At 39.7% G+C, this 9677-nt stretch overlaps 1 pseudogene; it reads right to left on the bottom strand.

The window, feature by feature from the left end:
- Positions 1-325: 325 nt before the first annotated feature.
- The window catches only part of LOC102487296 (ATP synthase subunit d, mitochondrial-like), a 66013-nt pseudogene continuing 56661 nt past the window's right edge, over positions 326-9677 (bottom strand).

Below are 9677 nucleotides of genomic sequence, written 5' to 3'. Positions count from 1 at the left end.
TTATTTATTTATTTATTTTTAATTTGACCAGAGAGGGACAGAGAGAGAGAGAGAGAGAGAGAGAGAAAGCAAGCCACCAAGTTCAGAACTTGAACCACGGTCGGCCATGTGGGAGTTCACCGCCCTTAACCAGCACACCACCTATCGGCCCCATGTTAGTCCTTTTAATTTTAATTTAAAAAGTCACTTTACAATCTCATTCTCAGTCCCCCCTATAGTTAAATTGGTGCAAAGAAGTTTTTTTAAAAAAATATATAATTAATTTTATTTTTAATATCCAGAATTTCTAAGACAAGAGCCAGAGCTTCCTCCCAGACACAGAATTTTATAAATTCTCAGTGGGATAATGAGGCCAACAGGGGTACTTCTTGTCTAATGTGATTTCTGGGAAGACTTCATTCAAGTCCTCAATGGTCATCTGATCAAATGGAATTATGTTCTTCATCTTCTACAGCTGTTTCCAATATTCCTCAATCCTGGCCTTTGAGAGGGACACAAATTCAGCACAACTTTTCACATTTTCCTTTTCTTCAGCATCCGCCTGGACAGTGTATTTATCCTCCGGCACAGGAACCTTCAGGGCATTAAACTTCTCAGAGTCTTCCACCAAGCCTGCCTTGGCCGGCCACGTTGGCCTTGTGAGGCCAGTCGATAGCTGGTGGGTTCTCAGGTAGTTTAGACAACCTAGAGGTAAGGGTCTTGTTTCATGTTTCCAGAGAGTTGGCAATAGCCTTTTGGTTTTCGGGTATTATTTCCCCCAAAGCTACCCAGTCAATAGTTTTTAGAACAAGTTTTCATCAGCCATCTTGCAGTCCTTCACCCACCCCAGTGGCACAGGTCCACACCGATTCAAGGAAGTCTTAAAGAGCAATATTTGGACACTTACATGCTAGTGTTAAATTACTGACAAGATCCTAAAAAAAACCCCAAAAATCCCAAAACTCACTTTCCTTACTTTGTACTTATGTAAATTTTGCCAGAGGACACATGCCTTCACTAAATAGTGACAGAGAGAAAGTGGGAAGGTGCCTCTGGTGTGGAATGGCCAAGCAATAATCCCTTCTCCTCCATCTCTCCCTTCTTTTCAGGATTTAGGCATATACACACGTGCACTCAATATATTTCTCAAACTGCTGGGACTTGACACTTGCTGTTGGCCCTGTGGGATCCAGCCCCCTTAACCACTAAGCCACTGGCTGGCCCATGTTTGCATTTTTTTGTTTGTTTGTTTTAAAAGATGTTTTGCCGTAGGGCTCATGTGCTCTGACACAGAAAGAGAGATAGGACAGTGAGAGGAAAAGTGAGAAATGACCTGGGGGTGTGGCCATGCCACAGCCCCATCTATTCCATTCTCCTTCCACGATTTTGGGCACCCATGCACAAACACCTGGCATGAGTTTCAAGCCACCAGGTCCGGGACTTGAACTGTGACTGGCCATGTCGGAGTTCAGCAATGTGGTGGTTTAAAATGTGTACAAAGTTTATTTTTGCTATAGGGTACACGTGCTCACCAGAGAGACAGAGAGAGAGAGAGACAGAAAGCGAGAAATCACCCCCAGGGGGGATGGTCACACCACAATCCCTTCTCCTCCATTCTCCTCTCGGGATCTTGGGCACGCACGCACACGCGCCCAGCGTGAGTTTTAAGCCACCAGGTCCAGGACTTGAACTGTGGGCAATGTGGGAGTCCAGCAATGTAACCACTATGCCATCTGCTGGTCCCCAAAGTTGATATATTTAATGACATGCTAAAAGTATAAAGCACCTTGTCAGAAACCAGGGCAAATCCATGTTTCTAATGATGTTAAAGAACTAAAACATACTTTTTCCATTCTGTGTATATGAATATTAACAAGTGGATGGCAGAATAAGTAATGGGGTCAAATAGGTGGACAAGGCTCTGAGTCCAAAATGTTAGAATAGCCGAATTCTTTTTCTTTAAAGAATATCAAATACAGTTTAACCATGATTAGAAGGGGAAAAAAAGTGGAAAGTACTATTAAGATAGGAAAGGAGGGAACCAGCAGGTGGCATGAAGACTAAGGCGCTGGACATTCCCACATGGCTAACCACGGTTCAAGTCCCAGACCTGGTGGCTTGCTTTCTGACTTTACCTCTCTCTCTCTGTGTATTTCGCCCTGGTCAAATTAAAATAAATGAATGAATAAATAAAAGTAAATCATTCTTTCTTTAAAAAAAGTAGTTAAATTATAGAATGACTGATTTCTGACCAGTCTGAGTTCTCAGCCTGCCCAATATGAGACAGCTTTGTCTAATCAGTTTCATCCTTTTCTTTTGCTTCAGTCCAATCTAGTAAGGCCATGTTGGTTTCAGCTTAGAATAGTATTGGCATAGACTTGGCTCCTTTCCCTTGTACTTGTCCCACTTCTAAACTCTCAAAAGCTGACACAGTTGCCATTTGCCGTGGCTAAGGAAGCAGCACTTCACTTCTTGGCCTCATCTTGGTTTGTTTCACTGCACAGTGAATGGCAAATCTGCCTGTGTGTCTTAGTTCATGACTTGGCAAAAATGAAGGCCCTCATATTTAGTCATGGCCTCCTTTAGTTTTGTCAGGAGGTCCATGCCAGAGCTTTGTGCTGTGTGCATCTGCAGACGGTCTCTTGGCAGGTGGATATCCATGCCTACCCACCTGGTGAACGTGGAGACTTCTGGACCTCCTCCATTGCCTTAGGAGCTGCAGAGAAGTCAAGGGGTTGTTTCCAGCTCCTCTTTGGTATGGAGATGCTTTGTTGCCTTCTCCATTGTCTTGCTACCTCATGACTCAGTGCTTCTGTAAGGCTGTGGTTTTCAAAATATTTCACATTGGAAGCTGAAAATGTCTTCTCTTTACTATGGGATTTCTTAATTAGGTTTTCCAGGTAGTCTCCCTTTCCCTGGTGAATGGCCACCATGCTAACCTATTTCCATCTGTGAAGCTCTTCTTTCTCCTTCCGAGAGCTTTTTTAATGCGTTTGGCTGAGGGATGAATGAACAGAAAGAACATCTGTTTTCCCAGCTTATATGTACTATTTGCAATATTTCATTTCTTACCTGGGCAGAGGCAAGGGAGGCAGTTTCTTATTAATCTTCAAGATGGAGAATGAGGCTAGAAAACTCAAGAGATATTTCTAAAATTGTGAAGGATAAGATAAACGAGATCCAGGGACCAGCAGTTAGCGTAATGGTTATGTTGCTGGACTCCCATGGTGTCGACCGCGGTTCAAGTCCCGGACCTGGTGGCTTAAACTCACACCTGGCACGTGTGCATGCTTGCCCAAGATCCCGAGAGGAGAACGAAGGAGAAAGGATTGCAGCGTGGCCATTCCCCTGGGGGGTGATTTCTCGCTTTTTGTCTCTCTGTGTCTTTCTGGCAACTGATGCGCCCTATAGCAAAAACCTCTCCAAGAAAAGAAAGAAAGAAAGAAAAAGATAAATGAGATCCAAACATTAAAGACAGAAATAAGGAAAGATTAAAACTGTGTATTCTGAGTCTGGGTGGTATGAGATTAAGGTACTGGATCCTGAAAATCATGCCTGGTGTGTGTGCATGCATATCCAAAATCTTGAGAGTGGAGGAGAAGAAACCGTGGTGTGACCATCCTGCTGGGGGTTGATTTCTCACTTTCCTTCTTTCTTTCCCTCTTTCTCTGTCTTTGATGCTCTACGGCAAAATCTTAAAAAAACAAAAAAAATAAAAACAAACAAAAGCTGAAACTAAAACACACACACACACACACACACACACACACACACATACAAAACTCTGTGTATCTTGCCAAGATCAATAAAAAAAATTTGTAGCCCAAAGGGCCTACAAAACAACAAGGGTTCAGACCCTTTTCTCTCCCCCTTCAAAAATCTTATTTGAGAACTTACAATCAGAAATCACAGAAGTGGGACTAGCAGATGGTGTAGTGGTTACGTCACTGGACTCCCACTCACCAGAGAGAGACAGAGAGGGAGAAGGAAAGTGAGAAAGCAAGCTCATAGGTTCAGGACTCGAACCATGGTTGACCATATGAGAGTCTGGTGTCCTAACCACCATACCACCTGCTGGCCCTGAGATCTGACAGTCTGGTAAGGTTAATGGAGCAAAAACGAAAGTCTAGACTCATTGAAAGTATGCCCTTGAAGCATTGTTAGGACCCAAAAATGCTGCACCAGAAGATTAATGTTCAACCAGAAATGCAACAGTTCTCATAGAGAAAGAAGCCCACGTTCGAATAACCTCAATTCATAGTTGAACTAATGTAATTAGGATACTGCCAATGTTTACAATTTATACCTGTTGGAGTAGTAAGTTGAGCTTCACCTGTGGTTGCTTGAGCCACATCTGAGGCGGCCAAGGAGTACTGCACCAGAATGCAGGAAGCAGAGACTCAAGGCAGCCTTTAGTAGCAGCTGTCACTCAAAACCATGTGGCCATTCTGGAGCTCTGGGCTGTGATGGCAAGGACAGTCTTGGGACTGGCAGGTGGCGTGGTGGTTAAGGATGCTGGACTCTCACATGGCCGACCATGGTTCAAGTCCTGGACCTGGTAACTTACTTTCTCACTTTCTCTCTCTCTCTCTCTCTCTTGCTCTGTCTCTCTCTGGTCAAAATAAAATAAAATAAGTGAGTAAACAAATAAAGTTAAATAAAATAATTCTTCTTAAAAAAGGATCTCTCTCCCACTAACTTGAGTAACCTCTGAATTTGTTCTATTCATACTAATATCCTTATTAATTAGTTACTTGTTCAGAACATTAGTGCTGAAAATCTTTTTTTACTCTTTATCACATAGGCTGCAAATTCTCTAAATCTTTCCACTCAATCTCTTTTTGAATGATAATTTCTGCCTTTAAATAATCTCTTTCAACTTGTATTTCACTACAAGCATTTAAAAGGCTTGAGAGAACCTGAGAGAGAGCTCACTTTAAGAACAAAGTCCCATGATAAAGCCGTGCAACAGCCTGAATACTTTACTGCTTAAATATTTCTTCTCTCAGATATTCTAGTTCTTCTAAGTTCTACATTCCCTAAAATCTTCAGGTATGGACACAAGTGAGCCAAGGTCTTTGCTACATTGTATAAAGAAGACCCTCTACACTAGTTTTTAACACCTCATTCCTCATTTCTTTTTTTTTTTTTTTTGGAGAGATTTTCGCTATAGGGAGTGTGCGCTCGCCAGACAGACAGAGACATTAGAGACAGAAAGCAAGAAATCACCCCCCAGGAGGGATGGTCACGCCGCAATCCCTTCTCCATTCTCCTCTCGGGATCTTGGGCACACATGCACACGCGCCTGGCATGAGTTTTTAAGCCACCGGGTCCGGGACACGAACTGCAGTAGACGACGTGGGAGTCCAGCGACATAGCCATTACGCTAACTGCTGGTTCCCCTCATTCCTCATTTCTATGAGACCTCATCAGAATGGTCTTTACGGTCCATATTTCTACCATATCCTGGTAATGATCACTTAAGTAATCTCTAAAAAGTTCTAGACTTTGGGTGATCTTCTCTTCTTCTAGGGCCTCACCAGAAGCACTTTTGATAATACAGACTTCTTGTTGCCAGTGTCTCCAAATTCTTCTAGCCTCTACCCATTAACCGGTTCCCAAACTGCTTCTACATGTTCAGGTATCTGTTATAGCAACAGCCCAACTTTTTGGTACCAATTTTCTACCTTGACCTTTTTGTTGTTGTTGTTGCTATAGCACACCACACAAACTGGGTTATTTTATAAAGAAAATAAATGTATTTTTGTTTTGTTTTGTTTTTGAGAGTTTTTTTTTTTTTTTCTGCTATAGGGTATGTGTGCTTGCCAGAGAAATGGGGAGAGAAAGAGAAACAGAAAGTGAGAAATCACCCCCTAGGGAGGATGGTTACACTGCAATCCCTTCTCCATTTTCCTCTAGGGATTTTGGGCATGCACACACATGTGCCCACATGAGCTTCAAGTCGTTGGGTCCGGGACTTGAACCATGGTCAACTATGTGAGAGTCCAGCAATGTAACCATTATGCCATCTGCTGGTTCCAATAAATATATTTCTTAAGTTCTGGAGACTGGAAACCAAAAGCAATGTGCTGGCATACGCTTCGTATCTGGTGAGGGTCTTCTTTCTATGTCATACATAACGTGGTAGAGGGCTTCACCTTGTGAGAGGACAAGAATGAGAGAACCTGAGAGAGCTCACTTTAATAACGAAGTCCCATGATAAAGAATTCGTTTTCATGATTACAGCATTAATTCACTCATGAGGGTGGAGCCCACATGAATCCATTCAGGAGGACAGAGCCATTAAGTTTCCAATACACAAACTTTTGGGAGATACATTCAAGCAATAACAACTATTATTCACCTATAGCTGTCAATTTTATACTTTAGAGCTACAGAACTTATTTATCTTGAATAATTGAAACTGTACCTGTAGAAGACATCTCATACCCCTTTTCCCTTGCCATTGATAACCACCATTCTATTCACTTCCTATAAGTTTGACTATTTTAGATTTCACATATAAGTAAGACCAAACAATATTCACATTTCTGTGCCTGGTTTATTTAATTTAGCATAATGTCCTCCAGATATATTCACATTGTTGCATATGGCAAGATTTCTCTTTTTTTTTTTTTTTTTTTTTTTAAGATTTCTCTTTTTTTAAGGCTGAGTTGTATTTTACTGTATTTATGTGTGTATATATGTATACATATACATATATATATGCATATATATTAGTGTGTGTGTGTGTATATATATATATATATATATACTATTTTCATTAAGTCATCCACTGTTGAGCATTTAGGTTGTTTCCATATCTTGGCTACTGTGAATAATGCTACAATGAAAATAAAAGTGTAGGTGTCTCTTCAAAATTTTTATTTCAATTCCTTTGAATAAATACCCAGAAGTCGGACTGCTAGATCATATCGTAGTTTCACTTTTAATTTTTTTGAGAAACCTCTATACTGTTTTGAATAATGACCATATCAATTTACATTCTCACCAACAGTATACTAGTGTTCTCTACATTCTTGTCAATATGTGATATCTCATTGTGGTTTTGATTTCTTTTGCCTGATTATTAGTGATGCTGAGCACCTTTGCCTATACCTGTGGGTCTTTGCATGTCTTGTTTTCAAATAAACTATTTAAAAAATAGGTCTTTTGCCAATTTAAAAATCAGGATAATTGGTGCCAGCAGGTGGTGTGGTGGATAAGGGCTGTGGACTCCCACATGGCCGGCTGTGGTTTGAGTCTTGGACCTAGCATCTTGCTTTCTCTCTTTCTTGCTCTTGCTCTGAATTATAAAAGTTTAAAATTATTATAAAAATAATTCTTTTTAAAAAATCAGGATAATTGTTTCTGTACTGTTGACTTGTATGCATTCCTAATATATTTTGGGTATTAAGCCCTTATCAGGTATATGATTTGCAAATATTTTCTCCCGTTTTATAAATTTTCATTTCATTTTGTTATTTATGTTTTCTTTGTTATACAGAAGCTTTTTAGTTTGACATAGACCCATTTGTTTGCTTTTGTTTTTATTACCTGTGATTTTGGTGTCATATCAAAGAAATCATTGTTAAGACCAATGTCAAATAATTTTATCCCATATTGTCTTCTAAATGCTAATGATTTCAGATTTTATGTTTGTCTTTTTCCATTTTTAGTTTATTTCAGCATAGGGTATAAGTATCCAATCTTATTCTTTTAACTGTAAATATCTACTTTTCTCAACACTACTTATAGTAGAGACTATCTTTCCCCATGTGTATTCTTGGCATCCTGGATACGGTATCAATCTTAAATTTGTTAAGACGTATTTTATGGTTTATTTGATCTATCTTGGAGAGTGTTTCATATATACTTGTGAAAATGTTTATGTTGTCGTTAGATGGACTGTTCTACATATGTCCATTAGGCCCACTTAGTCTATAGTGTTAAGTCTGCTGTTTCTTTCTGTCTGAATGATCCATTCAGTATCAAAAGAGAGGTAGTCAAGTCTCATACTATACAGTGTTGCTGATTATTTATCCTTTCAGTTCCTTTAATATTTGCTTTATGTATTTAGGTGCCTCAAAGTTGGATGAATATATAATTACCATTGTTATATATACATGTAATTATATAATGCTATAATTACCTTCTTTGTCTCTTATGACAGTTTTTGCCCCCCCCCTTTTTTTTGAGAAGTTTTTGCTATAGGGCACGTGCACTTGCCAGAAAGACAGAGAGAGACAGAGAGACAAAAAGCAAGGAATCATTCCCCAGGGGGGATGGCCATGCTGCAAACCCTTCTCCTCCATTCTCCTCTCGGGGTCTTGGGCACGCACATACATGCACCCGGCATGAGTTTAAGCCACCAGGTCTGGGACTCGAACAGTGGTTGACTACATGGGAGTCCAGTGACATAGCCATTACACCAACTGCTGGTCCATTTTTGCTTTTTTATTTTGCTTTGTTTTGTTTTTGCTATAACGTGTGCGTGCTTGCCAAAGAGAGATGAAGAGAGAAAGTGACAGAGAAAGTGAGAAATCACTCTCCAAGGGAGATGGTGATACTGCAATCCTTTCTCTTTCGTTCTCTTTTTGGGCAACACACACATGCACCCAGAGTGATTTTCAAGCTGCTGGGCCCTGGACTAGAATCACAGTTGGCCTTGTGGGAGTGCAGCATTCTAACCACCCTCTTATGAAGGTTTTTAAAATTAAAGTATTAGCTACCCCTACTTTTTCTTGACTACCATTTGCATGAAATTTTTTTCACTCCTTCACTTTGAGTTTGTGTGTCCTTGTAGTTAAAGTAAGTCTCTTTTAGACAACATATAGTTGGATATTTGAATACTAGACACTCTTAGTCTTTTAGCTGGATAATTTAAGCCATTTACATTTAAAGTAGTTATCGATAGGTAAGTTACTATTGCCGTTGTAGGTAAGTTACTATTGCCATTGTTAACTGTTTTTTGTTTTGTAGTCTCATTGCTTCTTTCTTCCTCTATTGCTGTCTTTCTTTGTGATTTCATGATTTCTGGTTTTTTTTATTCTTTCCTCTTTATATTTTATGTATTAATTATAGGTTTTTTTCCTTTGTGATTACCAGAGGCTTACATGAAGTATCTTATAGTTCTTTTTTAAAAAGAAGAATTATTTTATTTAACTTTATTTATTTTACTTTGACCAGAGAGGAACACACACACATACACACACACACACACACACACAGAAAGTCACCAGGTCCAGGACTCAAACCACAGTCAGCCATATGAGAACCTAGCACCATGCCACTGCTAGTCCCTTTTTAAAAATAATTATATTTAATTTTATTTATTTATTAATTTATCTTTAATTTGACCAGAGGGAGAAAGAGAGAAAGTGAGAATGCAAACCAGGTCTGGGACTTGAACTGTGATTGGCCATGTGGGAGTGTCCAGCACCTAACTACCACACTACTTGCTGGTTCTGCATCTTACAGTTTTACTATTCTATTTTAAAGTAATAACAACTTAATATTGCCTTTGATTCTATGCAAAAATTCTAAATTATTTTTTCCTCTTTATTTTGTATTATTCACTATTCACATCTTTTTTTTTTTGGAGAGGTTTTTGCTATAGGGCACGTGTGCTCGCCAGACAGACAGAGAGAGACAGAGAGACAGAACTCGAGAAATCACGCCCCAGGGGGGCTGGCCAT

The sequence above is a fragment of the Tupaia chinensis genome, unplaced genomic scaffold (assembly GCF_000334495.1).
Source record: "Tupaia chinensis unplaced genomic scaffold, TupChi_1.0 Scaffold000434_1, whole genome shotgun sequence".
Taxonomy (NCBI): Eukaryota; Metazoa; Chordata; class Mammalia; order Scandentia; family Tupaiidae; genus Tupaia; species Tupaia belangeri.
This window is presented reverse-complemented; position numbering and strand designations above follow the sequence as displayed.